The sequence below is a fragment of the Cibotium barometz genome, chromosome 37, assembly GCF_041138505.1.
Source record: "Cibotium barometz isolate CiBa-2024 chromosome 37, ASM4113850v1, whole genome shotgun sequence".
NCBI classification, from domain to species: Eukaryota; Viridiplantae; Streptophyta; class Polypodiopsida; order Cyatheales; family Cibotiaceae; genus Cibotium; species Cibotium barometz.
The window spans coordinates 31,055,337-31,068,464 of record NC_141082.1 but is presented as its reverse complement, the minus strand read 5'-3'; the positions used below and the strand labels follow the sequence as shown (position 1 = coordinate 31,068,464).

The 13,128-nt window shown below is 38.6% G+C and overlaps 1 long non-coding RNA gene and 1 pseudogene across 1 annotated transcript; both read right to left on the bottom strand.

The window, feature by feature from the left end:
* Nucleotides 1-2,856: 2,856 nt before the first annotated feature.
* Nucleotides 2,857-7,052, bottom strand: LOC147617164 (ferric reduction oxidase 6-like; annotated as a pseudogene).
* Nucleotides 7,053-8,914: 1,862 nt separating this feature from the next.
* Nucleotides 8,915-11,112, bottom strand: LOC147617163 (uncharacterized). Its single transcript, XR_015262332.1, has 2 exons — nt 9,292-11,112; nt 8,915-9,219 (listed from the first exon to the last, which is right to left on the bottom strand). It is a non-coding gene; the product is annotated as an uncharacterized LOC147617163 (long non-coding RNA).
* Nucleotides 11,113-13,128: the final 2,016 nt, after the last annotated feature.

Here is a 13,128-nt window from a genome sequence, read left to right as displayed (position 1 = left end):
AGTGACTCAATGAATACATGAGTAGCAAGGTATGAAGAGGCTAGAAGGATGAGAGAGAAAGAGAGTCATGTTTTTAGAAGGCCTTTCGACACCTACTTGGGGGTTCGCCTAAAAATATGTGAGTATACCACGTGAGTTCAAATGAAGGGGGTTTTTTATTCAAAAATTTAAGGTAAATTTAAAAAAATACATTTACACAAGGGGTTATTTTAATCTATTTTGAAAAAAAATAGTAAGTCCATAAAGAAAAAGGGGTCATTTTTTTCATGAAAAATTCATAGGTAAGGGGTTTTTTAAATATGCCTTAAACGCATGTGATACATAGGGTTTCTTAGTAGTGCATTCCTCGAGGGCACCCAGGAGACGTGTGGTGTTTCCACCAAACCTTATTCAACTTCCCATAGATTGTCTCATTTGTGATTGGATATATGAGGAAATGGAGAAGGAAAAAAGTGATGGAGTGGAGGTCATTGAAGAGGAGTGGGAGTACACAAGAGAATGTCTACAAAAATTAAGTGTGCCTCTACATCTCTTTTCAATATAAAACATTAATTTTATATATTTGTTGTATATATTGTTTATATGATGGCCTTATAGTGTGGTCCAAAGAAAAACATTTTAACACAAGTAGAATCGACTCCAAGAGAATACACAAGGTTGTGGAGTCATGGCAAGTTTTAAGCAAGTGGATATAAGAATGCTTGATTATTGTGGCGTGATTGAGAATATCATCAAGGTTGGATATAGGACATCTCATATCTTCATATTGGATGCACATGGTTCAAGGATGTGGTGTGTTGTAGTCCTCAAGAAATTTTGAGAAGGCATCTAAGTGGGATCATGGCACAATAGACTCAAGAAAGTTTTGGCAACTAGAGAAGCAAGACACCTTTGTACTACCTCAACCTTCTGAATATGTACAACATTATTAAAATTGGATCATTATATGTTCATGCTTAATACTCAATCCCACTTGTCTCGTTATGTTTCAACTGGACATGTGTGCCAAGAAGTGGTGGTAAGTCATGCAAGTTTCTCCTTGCTCAAAGACTATTTTCCAAGACGAAGACATTGAGGAGATTATGGATGAGGTGGGAGTGAAAGATACACATGTCAATGAGTTACCACCTACCAATAAAGGTGAAGGTGTCCCATGCACAAATGCACCAAATGATGATATTGGTGATGATGATATTTGTGATGGTGAGCATGATGTTGAGTCCACCACTGGTAGAGGATTAGATCTATTTGTTAACCTTGGAATGGCCATGGGTGGGGGTATGGATCTAAAGATAGGATCCCTTGCATGCATGGATATAATTCAAGACGTAATTGATAATAAACCACAAGGCATCTAGTATGTACTTCTATTCTTATTATAAGAAATCACGGGTTTATTTAATTATGATATCCTCTTCCCCTCCTCGACAAATATGATCCATCTTTCTCTATTTTGAATTATCATCTCAATCAACCCACCTTACTCCTTTGTCATCATCCATCTACACTCCACCTTACTCTTCTACCCTAATCAAATCAAGTTGATTAAGCTCTCTGGTCTCTCAATTGAGGGACCTAGGTGGCTCGACTAATGACCAGCTTGTGGGGCCCAGCTACTATCTCGATAATAGCCGCGAAGAACATGCCCGGCTACTAGCTCGCAAATCATGCCCAACTAGGCGTCCGTTATATTGTATGTTATGGCTTGGCTACTATACCGACAATGGCCATGCTTGGCACTTATGTGTCTTTTTTTCATTTTAATGGGTATTTTTTCATTTTTAAATTTTAAATATTTTGTTGTCTATTTTTCTTTTATTAATTTTGTTTTGATTCTTTCATTGTGTGCCCAAAGTCACCATAAAATATTTAGATCCTTGATGAGAGTATACCAATTCACCAAAAGTATTCAAGGAATTAAATGTAAAAAATTTACAATTATAAGCATGCATATTTGCTTTTAAATTTCCAGCAATAATACTTATTCAAGTATTGACATTTGTAAAGGCCTAAAACAGTGTCATAAAAAATAAGGCTATCTTCTCAAAAGCACCTATTAAAAGCATCACTAGTGTGTGAACCTCTTACAGTGTTAGCATGTTGCCCAAGGGTAGACATATGATCAAGTAGGAAAGGTAGAGATTAGTAAGGAAATGTTAGATGAGGTGGAGCAACAAACAAGAGACATAAGAGAATGCACAAGGGTTGATTAGATCAGCTACCAATATAAGAAGGCAATGACTAGCGAATTTCAAGAAGGAAAAGGCGTGATTTTCAAACTCAAACCAAATAAAAGCTAAGTCAAACTTGGGAAGTCTCCGAAACTAGTGTCTAGGTATGCACAACCCTTCAAATTTGTGAAACAAATTGGAAGTAATCTTATGAATTACAAATTCTGGAAGGAGTAAAAGTGCACAATTTATATTACTACTCAAGAGACAACAAAGTGCAGTCAAATGATATGCTCACATATAGTAGTAGTCTAATGTCTTAAAAAACTATGGTAGACTTTATGGGTCTAGGCACAACAAAACCCTTTATTCTAAGTGAATATAGTCTAAATCAATGTGAGAATCATCAAATCATCAATGTTTTAAACCCTAACTTGAGTGACTTGTTGACTCATTCTACAATACTTGGAGACTCAATCTAAAATCATAATTTTTAATGTTTACAAAATGGATCATACACATTTGATGGGGGGGTAGGAGGTTATCGATGTCTCAGCACACCAAGGTTTGTAGCATCGTTTCTTACTTGAAGCTACATGGCCTTGGAACTATGCAATTCTTATTAGGGTTGATGATCACTCTTTTAATTACAAATGGTCATTAATAATGACGAAATCCTAGTTTTTCAAAGCTCAAAGCTAACGGTGTGATAGTGGAAGACATTTGAGGAAGCTGTTGTGTCTAAGAACTTGGTGTGCTTCTGACATTCTTTAGCAATATCCTCTTGCATGCTCTGTGATCCAGAAACTAATACTCCAATATTTTGTCCTTGGTACTCCTTTTCCAATCTATTAAATATATCTGCATGCATATTATGGAGTTAGTTGCGATCTTTTTGATAGACTAGGGCATGTGTATTATATTACAAGCTCCATAATTTAAGGGCTACAAGAATAAATCCTTGTAATCATCTTAATGTTAAGCGCACAAATAAGTTGATGTTAAGAGCCTAAATACCTAAATAAGCTGGTGCCTCATCCAAGAAGTAGAAGTGTAGGATAGAACAAATTTTAAACAATCCTACCATATTCAAGGATTTGTGATTTTAGATTCACTTCGTGATTAAACATTTTGTGGTCAAAATTGTTTTCTATTATTTATTTAATTTTGTCCAATTCTAAGTTCTATAGATATGTGCCTTAGATCTACTTCTTAAAAGCTCCACCCTTAGAGAACATATTGGCATTGTATTTGAGAGATTAAGGGAAGAATTTTACCACTCCAATGGGGCCTAGAACTAAGTTGCAAGCTCCCATTCCAAGATGCATTCTCCTCATCTTTAGTGGTGACTTTTTGAAGCTCTTGTTGGTAACCTGGTGAGCTACTAGCAATGCCGATTTTAGAATATTATCTCTCATTCTTTGAATGAATCCACCAAAGTGATACAATCAAGCCCCCAAATATGGTAGTCCCCAAGATCATGCTTGCTACCACCAAATGTGCTTGATTGTAGTTGGGAAAGTCAGCTCTCAAGTTCTTGATGATGAAAACATTTGATAGACCCCAAAGGAGATAGAATCCCACCATGGATGCAATGATAGTGGATGCTACCCAAATTGATTTACCTTTAGTGCTAATGCTTGATACACCTTGAGGCATACGTCCTTTTATTGGAGACAACAGTTCATTTCCAATATTATTATTATTTGAGGGCTTCCAAGTAGATCCTCCAAAAGTGGCAAGGTCAAGCGTTTGGTGAGTGCTTGATTCTGTCATACCGGCCACGTTAGTGTAGTCCACCAGAGAGGAAGAGGTGACATATGCAAAGACTCGCAAATCCAATCCACGCTTTTCATATTCAGGTGATATTTCGTTGGGGTCGATGCTATTCAGAACACACAGCTCCTCTGGCTTTCGCACGCAATGGTAGAGCTGGATAGAAGCCGGTAAATCTCCTTGTCCCAATCTTTGCCTATGGAGAACATCACAAAGTAGAGCCAGAAGGGGAGTGACACCTATACCGCCACCAACTAGGATGAGCGTCTTGTACCTGAAAGCACTCAACAACATCTTCGTCACAAACTACTACAGGTTCTAACTTCTCCAAAGTATACTACACATTTTAATGCGATCGAGTGAGGCAACACGGTCCAAAACCTCCGCCTGAGTAAGGTTAATCCTTAATGCTTCTAGCAATGATGTTCTTGAAATTAGCATTCAAGAACATCATCGTCACAAACTACTACATGAGCCGGCTTTGTGTGTAGAGTGCACTAGATTTGCCTATATGCATACATGTGTGTGTACTGTGTGGGTTTGAGAGAGAGAGAGAGAGAGAGAGACCTCAAGAAGAAGTCCGATTCATCTCCATAGGGGCCCTCAACCCCTGCCTTAAATGAGAACGGACATCGAGAGATGGTCCCATCCACTTGGCCGGACTTCAGAAGTTGGTCTTGTAAGCCAGCCGTCCACTTTCCAAGAGGTTTAATCACAATAGAGAGTTCCTGCTTTTCATCATGTGGGGTGGAAGTCACACTGAAGAAGTGCCATTGCAGCTTCATGAGTCTTGAGAGGCTTGGAAATCGGAGGTACCAACTGCTGAGCGCATGGTAAGCCAATCCTGGGGGCATTGAATTAGCGTGGAAACATTAGAAATATTGGCATTGATGAGTACAAAATGTAGATTAAGGTATGAAATCCTATATATACCTTGGGTATTGCTGTTGCTGGCTGCAAGCCTCAGTTGAAGTGCACCCGATTCCAAAACCTTAGCTGATAAGACATCGACAGCTTGCCTAGATTGTACCATGCGAAGGAAGCGGTCGATGACGAAGAGTAGGCATGGAACGATGAAGAAGTGCACGGTCCACATGACGTGATAGAGCCAAAAGAGGAAGAAGACGATGTAGAGATGATGCACCCCAAAGAATATCTCATACCATCTCCTCCGAAAGATTGAAAGCGACGTAACCCACATCACTAATCCGGCTATCAAGGCCACCAGGCCGGCGACTACTGCGCACGACTCGCTTTCTACTGACCATTCAGTGATCTTATAGGAACAAATTAGACAACAAGGATGATATTGATCAGGATTAACGTAATTAGACGATGATCAATGCATGTTGATTATACGATGATGATGCACATGATGATATATATGATCATATAAGCATTATTATGATGTGCGCCGCATTTCTAATCTTACCTTGTAGGTTCTATTGGAGCCCGCATAGTATATCATGTAGCCGACGCCATGGAAGGTGAGCATGGAGAGCATAAGCATAGCCAGCCAGATGTGGTACTTGACAGCGTGCTCAAACGGCATTTTGACCAATCGCAAGAACGGGGAGCCCCTCGAGACCGGGATCCACAGGAGAGAGAAGGGTATCATGGCAGCTCTACCCATGTCGTAGGATGCTTTGGCGAGCTTGCTTAGTGGCCTACAATTATCAATTAACACATGATGGCCGGAAGCAGCACATCGACCGCCTCAATATTATATATTCAACCCTGGCGCACCTCCAATATATATTTTGAATATGATTTAGACGGTTATATAATTAATAAAGATGGATGCTTACAATGATGCTTGCAGTTTCTGAGGCTCTTTCTTGAACCTCTCCTCGAGTTCTTGGAAGTCCAAGTAGCTCATTCTGCCGAAGCTATAGATGACCAGGAAGAGGATGGCCAGGATGGAGACGACCTCGGCAGCCGTCAACACTCCCAATGGGCTTCTGACCACCAAAGGGTAAGTTGTGCTGCTCGGACGTGTTAATCTCTCCGACTGCTTAGATGATGATGCTGCAGCAGCTACCAACCTACAACAACAACAAAAGGAGCAGTGGGAGCAATCCACATAACATATTTTAATAATTGGTCAATCAAGTCTCGTGATCCTGATTTTAAGCTGGTGCAGTACCCCCCTTATCAGGATCAGATATATCCTGATGAGGAGGAGGGCTCACTGATCCTGATAAGAAGGATGCACTGATCCTAATGTACCTCTTAAGTTATGAATTAGACCTTAGTTACAATATATATTTTACGTTTCTACTACGTCACGGCGTTATTCGGTCCCCTAATTCGACACGATTCTGGAAACAGACAGCCCGTAATTTGTGCTGCAAGTCAAGCAGCTTGCTTACTTGGTTCGACTCTTTCGCAGCTCAATATTCACCCCAAAGCTGAGGACGGCCACAACAATAAACGGCATTGTTTGGTAGATCAAAACTGAGCCTGCACAGTTTACAAACATGCAACATGTTGTTAATTATCAATACCGGAACCGATACTGTTATAGCTGGTGTTGATTAGCATTGTTGATCATGACACGCGATCCTAATCTATCCTAAGATTATCCTGTAATAATTACATGCAGCTCTGGATGTATCCCGTAACAGACTTAATTCGGTTGCATTTATCCGAACAATATATGCTTATAAAGTCTGCGGCCATATTCTAATTATCTACGGCGTACTTTTTTTTGTTGTTTCATGACTAATGTATGGCGTACTTTGAAGAAGAACAATATATATTCTGCGCGACGTTGTGCGATTAAAGATAATTAAGTGAAGTTAAAACAGGTAGGGCGTTCAGGCAATTGAGGCCTTGTTGAGTGACTGACGTTGTGGTGATCAGCAAGGCGCCGCTATATATTATAAATAGTAGTAATTAATTAGATGATGCTGATTTACCGTACTCCCCATCAGTGCGGAAGAATCTAGAGTGGATATGGTCCTCAAGCTGGTCAAGGTACTTGGGGTCCTGCTTGGGCTCAGAGGAGATGAGCCAATAAGCCACCCACAGGAGGCTTGCTGCACAGATGATGGAAAGCAAGCCATGCTTTGCTATGGAGAGATGAAGAAGGAGCCTCTCCATGACCTCTATAGTAAGTTGCTTCAGTACCGCACAGCTTGTTGATGGTGGTACTAGACTACGGAAATGCTCCCTAGCGAGCTCCTTATATAGCCTTCTCCGTCAATCAACCCGCCATTAATTGGCCACAGCTACGATAAAATGGGAGTTGACCTCTAAATTATTGTCCAAAATTAATACTATCTACACTTGCGGAATGTTACGAGTAGCACCAGCTAGCTAGCCTCCTAGGATCGATATTCTTTTATGTCCATTGTCCACATTTCTCACAAACAAAGATCCCTTCTCCCATCAAATTATCCCTTGTCTGGATCAAATTAGTCAATATTATTGATCCTTCTCCAATCAAATTATCCGTTGTCTGGATCAGATTAGTCAATATTATTGCTATGCTTTTGGCAGCCGCTGCGCCTTGCCTATGGACCTTGTATTATTGTTCGTGTGGAAGGTGAGCTGATCGCGTGCAGGGGCTTCAACGTGGGTAAGGCAGCCGTGGGAACACGCGCCTACGCGTGCCCTACACGTGCGGGAGCTCAGGGCTTGCGGTGTGCTCGAGCCTTCTCATGCACACAAATGACTTCTTGACCAGCTTCCCAAGCAACGGCTTAAGCTTTCCATGCTCCCATCACCCTTGAGTCTTCCCGGGCCACTCCATGTATCATGATGTACAATCGTACACAGTCTGATCTCCCGTATCTACAGACGCACCACCTAGATCTGCCACCCTTTCGGCCTTTTCATTGACACTTTCTGCCCGAGCACCATTGGCCTTGGCCCCATATATTAACAGTTCCACCACTCAACGTGGATGGTCCTGCACGTGAATGTTCACAGATAATAAATGAGTTTTTCAACGGTTAATTGGAACTTAGAATTGCAGCTACTTTAAGCCTGATCAGTAGTTTTTCTTAGAGTACTTTACAAAATCTGTGTGTCAACAAGGTGCAACCAATTGAGAGTATGTACAAATTTGCATGGCATTTGTCATGCTCCATCGATCCATTTTTGCAGTCTTCACTCCACGCTGTGAGCCCACATAGCCAACCGCTGATGTAGAAGCACACACGTAAAAAAAAGCCTCCAATAAATCCGAAAAGATTGAAAATGCCTTTATATTTTGCTTCAATGTTGACACTAGGGTGAGAAATGCCCGTCTCCTTTTCTTCGTAGCAAAGGTGGTGCTAGGAGACCACATCATGAGCCACGAGTTGACATAACTTACCTTTTCTTTACATCAAATTAGGTGTTAGCAGAAGACCACATCATCACGAGCCACAGGTGGATATTTACCTTGAAAAGATGTGGTTTTAACCAATCCATGAATTCCACATTACCCTTTTTGGGCAGATTTTCTTATTAACATATGTTGTCGCTCGTAAAAGTGGGGTAAGACGGAAAGGTATGTGGATCCAATCCTAAAGGTGGCGCAGTGCTAGATAACATCACAACCTAATTGCTCTATGCTTTCCATGTTTTGATCCTGGCAAATCTTTGTTAAGGGTCTCTTTTCTTTTCCCCCCCTTTGCTGCTCATGGATTTGACTAAAGTTCACTGGGTTTTGAGCAACTTTTGAGACGTTGAAGGGTAAGTAATTAGCCAACTTCGTTTACCACCACTGTTCACAAAAAAACATTTTTTACAACCAATATAAAAACCTTTGGTTTTAACTATGCTAAGGTTTTTTAATCAGATGAATAATTCAAAACCTTTTTTTTCAAAATTTTACACTTAAAAAAGTTTTAACTTGAGTATCAACCATTTTTTAAAGTTATTTTCCAATATCTACCATTCACTTTGCATTTCAAAACTTAAACATTCAAAAAGTTTGCATTTCAAAAAGTTTATACAACAAATATAAACAAATATAAACAACCAAAGAGTCATTTATTAATATCAAAATTTCACTCATACAAAAGTAAACTTCTCAAACTTCTCCCTCATACAAAGGCACTTGACATCCTTTAAAGATAAGGCTTCATAGAGTGCTTAAACTACTATGGATAAGCAAAAAGTTAACATTCTTCCATGATAGCTTTCGATAGGCAAAGTAAAGTAGCAATGTCCATAGGATATGCTAAAAAGCATATATACCATGGATACAAAATTTTGGGAAAGATTAAAATACTATGTGGAACATATTGTGATACTCCATCAATTGACTCTTCAGTATCTGCACAAAGATTAAAAAATTAATGCATTATATTATAGGTTAGTATAAGATTATAAGATCATTTTACATTACCGTGTTCAACAATCAATGGTCAGAAAGGATTTGATTTTCTTCCAACTTCATGGTCAAAAAACCGATATCCTGCATAAAGAAAAAAGTAAGAATATACAAATATTGCCAAAAAAAACCCAATGTTAATCTTGCTCCAATAATACTCACTAGTATTGTGTAGTTCCCTAGATATGCCTTGATGTTTTACAAGCATTCCTCCATGCCTCCATAGCCTTAACAATATCAAAATCTTCCACATTTGGACCCTCAATTGATATATGCAACAATGATTCCAAACTTCTTGTCTCAAGTTTGTTTCTTAAACGTGTTTTGATGTTATTTTGTGTAGAAAAACCCCTTTCACAAATTGCCGTACTGGAGCACTGGATCATGGCAATTGACTCAAGCACAATAAGTTTGCATATTTTTCCTTAAGCAAAGTATTCCAACTTATGCGTGTCCAAGTTTCACGCAAAGGGAGATTTTTCCAATCCAAAGCTGCTTGCACTTTGAACACTTGAAATTCTTTCTTTATGCATCTCTCATCCACAAGGTTTACACACATTTTTCCATTAACGGTCTCTTTTGGCCGTGCATAAAAGTCAACCAACGCATTCATTTCTTCAACCCCATATGCTTTCAAAAGCTTCCCACTCGGGAATGAAGATGGACATAAAATCTTCAAGTTAGCCAAGACCTCATTGTTCACAAATCTTTGCTTTAAGGAATCCATTAGCAATGTGCAATACTCTTTTTGAAACCCTATTGTAATTACAAGGTCAGAACCTATGGCACACCTCTCGATTTTAACTCCTCTGAAATGATCACCTTTGATGGATGCTCTAAGTACCGCAAGTTGACCATTCTTTGATCCATATTCGGGGATCAAGGAAAAACCCTCGCTATCATGTTGCCATGCATTCATGTCAATCAAAGGATCCACAATGAATTCGAGTTCCATAGCACCAATTGTTGTAGTTACCAAACTAGAAACTGTTGTGACATCAACAAAATCATTGTGAAAAGCAAGACTCAAATGTGTAACATGCTCTAGCAAGTCGCAAAGAAAGTGCAAACAATATATGAACTCAAATGTGCATACTCTCTGAAAAAGAGCAAAGTTCTCAACCTTGAGAAATTCTAGCAAAGGCTCCAAAACCTCAATTGTAGTACACATCACCCTATGCCGACTTAGCCAACGAACTTTATGAATACCCTTCATATGCAATGTAGGGCAATCAAACTCTTCTTCCAATTTGACTAATTTGGCAATACGAATGGGGCTTTTTCTAAGAATGAGCCAACATCATTCAAAGTTGCATCAATTTTATGAGCATAATCACTATGCTTTGTTTCATCTCCTCCACATAACTGGGTTCTATGTGCTACACAATGGATAGACATGAGATATGGGCTTGATTTCTTTAAAAGTGTTACAAGGCCATTATCTTTACCAACCATGACAGACGCCCCGTCTGACCCAAAGCTAACAAATTTTGACACATCTATTTCATGCAGTTTGAAGAAAGCATCCAACAAAGCATGCAATCCTTTGGTTGTTTTATCTTCAACCTCCAATAAGCACAAAAAAGATGCATGTGGTTCATGACAATACATATAGCTACCATAAACTATCAAGTGCTCTGCATCTGAAATATGTGTAGACTCGTCCACATAGATGCCAAACATAGGGCTTTGCTTTAGCCCCTGTAAATTGTTTCCTTTTTTATAGAATCTGCCATAAAACCAACAAAAATTGCAGCAGCCTTATCATTGTTATAAAGTTTCTCTGGCACACTAGGAGCCCCACAACATCGAAGCAATTCTAACAAGTATGGGTGCTTCAAAAAAGCAATGTCATACTTTGCCAAGAAATACGCAACTCGAAAAACACACGCAACACTGTCTTCAACATTCCTCATTTGTTTTTTCATACCTTCTTCCAAGGCTTTTTAAGCATGTCCTTGAGCATATGCAGTAAACTTATGTGTTCTAGAATCAGTATGTTGTTTAATGGCAATCAATTGTACATTGATTGAACCAGTAGTCCCATATTCAAAGGCTCTTGCTATTTTTTTGCTTTTGACAAATAGTGCAAAACACTCTTCCACTTTGTCTATCAAAATAAACCCACTTAAAAACAACCCCCCATGCTTCTATCCAACTTCTCCTTGCTTTTTGGATTCTAGTTCCCTCTTCTCTGCACTCACATTTTCATTAATCTCTTCTTCCACTTCATTATTAGCCGCTCTCGAGTCTCAGAGATAGACTCCAAAGGGCCAAGGCACCAGAGCACGTTGCGCGACCAAAAAGGGAGTTGGCTCGCCGCCCGTTGGGACGCAGACTGGCAGACTCCAGAGAGAATGAACTTTGAAGTCGTCGAAGGCTGCAGGCAGTTTAAAAAGAGCAATTTTAATTTTTGTTCTTGTAACGATTAAACTCAATAAAACTGATGCAAGTGAAATTAAGTAGGACTGGTGATTGTACATTGGCACTGGGTGAGTGAGGCAGTGGGTAGGGCACCATGAAAACCATTTGAAAATTGACATTATTAATTAACAAGTTACAAAGGCTTTAAAAATTAAGGTATCATAATTTATGCATACTATTAACTAATAGTAATGTAAGTGAACACATTTGTCATTAACTAATTCACTATTAACAAAGGCTTTATTAATTTACTATTAACTAATTAGTAAGTTAATAATTACTAATTAGTAATAACTATTAATAATTTACTAATTATTAATTAATATAAAATATATATTTAGTATCGATTCAAAAATTGTAAGAATTATATTAACAATTTAAAACTCTTTGAAGCTTGAATATTTAACAGTTTTTAAATGTTTAAAATTTTAAATAAAGGTCAAATAATTATATACCTCTAAAAATTACAATTCATTAAAACTTTCTAATTATATTTTTTAGGTTAAATCTCAATTTTAACAATTCACATTACACTAAACCCAGGTTTTTCGTGAACACTATTTACCACCACCATTGCTCGTATCGCCTTGGTTCTCCTATCTTTAAAGATAAAGTAACATCTATTTAATTGTGATAGGTGGCATTCAAACATGTGTTGTGTACAATAAAGGAAACTCATCACGTGATAGAGATAAGCTCAATCAAATGATAAGTTAGATAACACTTATAAAGAAAAAAACTACAAGAAACTAGATCTTGATGTAAAGAGGGGATGACTATTTAGGAAAAACTTTTTAAAGCATTAATACCGCACAAGCATAGATTATTTTTATGTTGCACCTCTCTCTAGCACAATGCAAAGGAGGATTGCGAACTGAGACATAGGATGAGGGTGGCTTCAGGATGGGTTCGACCCAATGAGGAGGCCCCGTGGGGGGCGGGGCATGGAGTTGCACGTAGGTGGGTCTATGGTGTAAAACCTTGGGTCTAAGGTTTGAACATTGGTTATCATTAATTAATTAGTGCCTTCTCACACAGGCACTAATTATTTAATGGCAAGTAGAGGGGATGACTATTTAGGAAAAACTTTGTAAAACATTAATACATCACAAGTATAGATTTAAAAAAACCCAAATGGCTTGAAAATAGGCTGCATCAAGCTTTTTGTAAATCAAGGTAAAAAAGTTCCCTTTGATGCCCTTAGATAGAATCTAGTTGCACCTAATGTTTCCCATGCCACATGGAAGAATTTATCCATTGAAGCATAGGGGATAACTAATTTTCACCAACGTCTTTGTAAAGATAAGTTGAAAGATTTTTTGGTATACCTTTAGAAATGAAAGGCCTTACAAGTTTGGTTTCCTCAATGAAAATGAAGAAATTACAAAAAACTTGGAATATCTTTTTAATATCATTATCACGTGTTCG